This window comes from Ixodes scapularis, unplaced genomic scaffold (genome assembly GCF_016920785.2).
Source record: "Ixodes scapularis isolate PalLabHiFi unplaced genomic scaffold, ASM1692078v2 PGA_scaffold10__122_contigs__length_95168666, whole genome shotgun sequence".
Classification (NCBI taxonomy): domain Eukaryota; kingdom Metazoa; phylum Arthropoda; class Arachnida; order Ixodida; family Ixodidae; genus Ixodes; species Ixodes scapularis.
Window position 1 is genome coordinate 15,769,358 of NW_024609836.1, and position 5,175 is coordinate 15,774,532.

Below are 5,175 nucleotides of genomic sequence, written 5' to 3' on the forward strand. Positions count from 1 at the left end.
TTGTTGAAGAAAGCCAGATGCATGTATGCGCTTTTCCGAGCGCATGAACAACGAACTAGTGAGTCAGAACTACTCACCCCATACTTTTATTGAGCTCATAGGGCCTTGTCTATATTCTGACAAAGAATAGTGCTTGAACCAGCGGTAAAACAGAGTATTCCAAAAAAAAAAAAACTTGGTACTACCAACAAGTGTAGGATATAAACTCAGATACCCAGCGGAGTGACTAACAAACCCATGCTAATTTAGTTTGCTTCTTACGCTTCACCGCAGGCACTCTAATATAGTGGAATATGTGGAGTACTAGCAAAAGACGTGTTGAGTTCACTGGGAGAAAACTATGCTCGGTGAAAGGTCAAGAATGAAGGGAGAGAGGAAAGAAGGGTGGGGAAGAGGAATCAGGGGGCGCTAGAGAGGAGAGGAGGTTTCCGCCTCCCTCTGTAGCGTTTCGCTTGCTTCCTTTTTTCCACACTTTTCATTTTCCTCTCCCTTCGCTCTTGACCTGTCAAGGACTGTTGTCTTTACATTTAGAACACTCTTATGCCTTAACTCAGCAGGTGCTGGCCCCAACCGACCCGCATGTAGTGACGCCCATCTTCCAGGCTGTGCTTGACGTCATTGAAGAGGACTCACCGAATTTGATTGATCTGGATGACGTCATTTTCGGCGACACCGAAGAGTATGCAACTATCATTGCTTCAGTCTTCACTAAAATCAAGCTGCTCACTAAGGCCCAGTGGCCAATATGTCTATATATTTCAGTAATATTTTATGAATAAGGCCTAAATTTCGGAATGCACAGTGGAACTTATCATATGAAAGTGTTTATTTGGAATTTTTTACGTAATCTTCCGTGTTTTCTTCATTTTCTTAACTCGGAAACCAGCAGGAAAACAGCAGAAACCGAATGTCATAAAATATTTTTCATTTGGGAAGGTGGTGGACATAAACTTTTTAAATCAACAGATGAGAAGAGTTTTATTTTATGACTGCACGGTCGCTGTGGCAAAACAGGAGAATTTGAATTGAATTTGTAGAAAGCTTGCAAAAAGGCTGTTTGCTCTCTTATGGTGTGTAAATGCATGTAAACTGTGAAAAAGCACAAAGAACAGGCAGTTAATTCAACCAAAAATATATGCTTGTTACTTACACATGCTAAAAAAAAAAACTCTAGCCGTACATAGCATAAAGACGATATGAATATAGTTAAGTAATGTTTAATATTTGCTTTTTCACAGGAACCAAATGTATTCGAGGTGAAGGTAGAGTGAAGTTTCGGATAATTAAAAGATGATTTTCAAATGACACTGGCTTCACTATAAACAGGCTGCACAGGACTGCAAATTGGATAAGGCGTTACCACTTCTACCTATACTGCGTAAAAATACCTAACACAAAGATGGGCTGCCGGAAACTGTGAAATTTTGTAACAACGGAAAATGTGTGCCTTTTTAGCACTCGACTAAAATCAGCATCAACCAGGTTCTGTACAGTATTTGCTCTGGTGACGTTCTGCTGTCACTGGACGAACGGGCTGCAAGGTAGGAAGGGGGCCACCCCAGAAACCTTGGCTTTGGGACAAACGAGCCTCTCTCTCCTCCAGGCGTCTGACCAAATCGATGGTGCAGGTCGACTGCGCATTGTTTCTAGCGGCGAAGGGAGGAACTGCAAGAAAATGAAGTAGACAGCATAAAGTTAAACAGAGTAGTCGCCAAGAGGGCACTGGACGCCGCTCAAGTAGTAATCACAGCCGCCATGGCGGCAAAGAAATATTACGACGAGCTTGCGATTGCGTAGCGTATCGTTAGTGCAGGAGAGGCAGAGCTATTTAAACTAAAAAAATATCAAGGTTGAATTTCGAATAAGAAGCTTGGAGATATACACGAGAACTAACAAAAAAGATTTTTTTTTTTTCGCAGTGGCAGCATTTATTATGGGTATGGCAATGGTACGTGACTTGCTGCCAGATATAACTGTCAAATGAAACAAACACACTGTGGTATAATTTTAGAACTTTTTCGGCAATGTTACTTTGGTGTTATGTTTGATGCAGTATCTTGTAGTCGTTCAGTATACAAATAAAAATGCTGTTATTTTTATCCTCTTGTCACCATCCTACTCTTCTCTTTGAGACAACGCCGAAATGCAACATGCAAAAGAGGTATAGCTAACAACTTTAAATAACAAAGGTGAATCCTTTACTTTAGAACATGATGTCAACGAGTACCTGTCACGCAATATGGGATAATTACACTTACATTTATGAGAAAAAACCGGGCCACAATTGTAGCTCGGCTGCCCAAGCTGTCTTGCCGTATTGCTTCTATGGGGTCAGTGGGAACATCACTTGGCAGGGAAAGTCCTGGGGAGGCTGCATGGAAACCACCTGGAAAGGTTGTGGATGACGCAGCAGGCAGCCACGATGTTGCTGCATTTCTTCAGTAGCACCGGAGCTCAGCGTGCAGAAAGTGAAATTGTAGTTTCAGTTGGCCAATGGTTCTCCAAAACTGGCCGGATGCAGCAGTATGAATAATGAGCTACAGGGGCCAACCTTTTATTTTAAGGGTCCTCCTTATTGCTCATCGCATCGTTGTACCAAAGCCAAATTGACTTTTGGAGAATGCACTAATGGCACCCCCTGCACTTTTGGCACAAAAAAACTATATTTAGTTTGTCATATACAAACTTCTTACCCTCTTAGATTATCTTCAATATATGTGAAAAGACTAAAAATTATGATAATTGGAAGCAAAAAACTGATTTCTTTCTATAGCATTCTGCGCCATAAATAGCAAAAATAACTTTTCAGCTAAAAGCTATGTTGTAATAAATGCGGAAATGAATGTAATGCTCACTTTTTTAGTTGATGAAGCCCACTTTTAGCCAAGTTTAAGCAGGATGCAGGGCAGAAGAAGAAGACTAAATTATTTAAAGGTTTCATTTTTATTTATTAAGTGCCGTCACCAATTGTTTGCATTTTTCACAGTCATATTAGATATACTTCGCTGCCTTTCTGTCTGCATTTATCCTACCAAATGTCTGACAGATGATTGAGAATGACTGTGGGATTAAGATATAAAGAGTTTGAACCACTTAGATGGCAATAATGGCCAAAATCATGCTAATGTATCTGCTTACCTTTCCACGATACACCTGGTTGTGATGTGAGCTTTGTTGTACTCTTCCTCCGGCAATCACGAGGACACCAGGAAGGGTGTCATGAGCCATGGCTCGCACGCATATCCGCTGTCACGTAGCAGCAACTGTCGTAGGTTCAATTGGCTAACTTTCCGAGAAGGGCGCTTTTCTGGAAGACCTTGGAGTCGTTTTCACTAACAGGCCGCCTTACTATCGCATGGCGAATTTGGTATGTAGCGCCCACCACCAGCTGCACGTTGATGGAGTGGTAGCCATGGCGGTTGACGCACGCTGCTTTGAGGTCAGACGGATCTTGAATCCGAAAGTGCGAACCATCCAAAGCACCCACAGCGGAAGGGAAGCCCGCCACTTCTAGGAACTGCTGCTGCACCTCAGCCGCCTCAGTTTCATTTGGTCAGTAAACAGGATAACTGGGCGAGTGGGCAGCGCTCGTCCTGTCCAGTTCCCTCTCCTGTCCTTGCAATAATTCGCGCTGTTCCATTATGAATTCATTTGGTCACCTGCATTAAAATATTTGTTGTTTGCAATGGAATCTGTGCTGTCAAATCGTTGTTAGATTGTCACATTTACCCACTTTGTGGAGACTTCCAAAAAGCACTTTCACAAATACGCCCAATTACTGTTTTGAAATACCAAAGTATATCCATTCTGTGTTCCCCTTTTAAAATTAATCTCTCTTGTGGGAAATCTACAAAATGTTTCATTCGTCGTTGTTTAAATTATCGATAGGTATGAGCTCGAGAAATCGCGAGCACTCGTAAATGAATGCATTTTCTAACATTGTACAAAGGGAAGAACAAATTAGAAACTGTATATTGGTCAAAAGTTGTTCCTTCTTAATAGGAATTACAACACATTCACATTGGTGCCTGAGAGGAGAAACATAGCATTTGGTTTGTAGGGCTATGCGATCGCCCATTTTTGTATTACTTTTCATGTATGTATCTGATTGCGAAACTATTGAAGATTTACAATTATGGATGCTCTAACGCTTTCCGAATCTGCAAGCATCGCTCTCGTCACTCATACACTAAAGGCCCGTTCACACACTTGCAACCGAGTAGGACCGGCTGAGAAGAGACCGGTCTGACTTTTTCTACAGCTTTGGAACTGCTCTGCAGCAGAGAATCTGGTTTTACGCCATTGCAAAACACTTAAAAATCGGTCTTGTCTCACTCGGTCGTATACTCGTTAGCAAGTGTGTCAACGGGCCTTTACAATAGCGTGCGTCGGCAATCATAAAGAGATACTGACAGGGTATTTTTCTCGCCAAGGTTTTTATTTGCACATGTCGTACGTGAGTCCAACTGCCCAGAAAACGTTTTGAGGCTCGAAATTCGTTTTCTTTCCGCCCTTAAAACAGCTGATCGAGAACTGGCCGGTTTGAGTTGCGATCACTCTCTTCTCCTGGACCTGGTCACGTGCAGTTTTCGGTAGTTTAGACACAACCACCTAATATAATTGAAGTCGTGGGTCATCGCAGGAACACACTGAATATTAAAGATAGAAAAGAAATATGTTACCCATTTTTAGTGGCTTGTAAAAAGCTACAAATACTTTGACTGAGAAAAAAAAAAGTTGCTCCGACATCTAGTTGCATTGCCATCTAGTTTGAAGCAGATGGCTGTGTATCTTGTCATCTAGCCATGTGTATCTAGACACGCACCAGCTCACTTGCGCCCATAGGTTCTGCTCAGAAATCAAGGACTTTATTATAGCCCAGTTAAACGCCACAAAGGGTATAAATATGCTGCCACTTACCGTATTGACCTCTCCGCATGACGGGCTAGTGCTGGAACCAACTTCTTCATTATGCCCCTACTGAAAAAAACCATTTGAAATTCAAGCGGGTGGCAAACTGGTAAATCAAAAGGGTGCAAACTTGTCGACCCGTTTGGATCAAACGTGATTATGGGATACGGGTAGCCGTTTGAAACGGTACCCGCTCGAAACGGTACCCATTTGATACAGGTGCCCGTTTGATACGGTTGCCCGTTTGATACAGGTGCCCGTTCG

General features: G+C 42.3%; 1 long non-coding RNA gene across 1 annotated transcript; it reads right to left on the reverse strand.

Annotated features, from left to right (window-relative positions):
• Window positions 1-1,083: 1,083 nt before the first annotated feature.
• LOC115317980 lies at window positions 1,084-3,550 on the reverse strand. The gene is made up of 3 exons (XR_003918151.3): window positions 3,139-3,550; window positions 2,259-2,386; window positions 1,084-1,665 (listed from the first exon to the last, which is right to left on the reverse strand). It is a non-coding gene; the product is annotated as an uncharacterized LOC115317980 (long non-coding RNA).
• Between the last annotated feature and the right edge of the window lie 1,625 nt (window positions 3,551-5,175).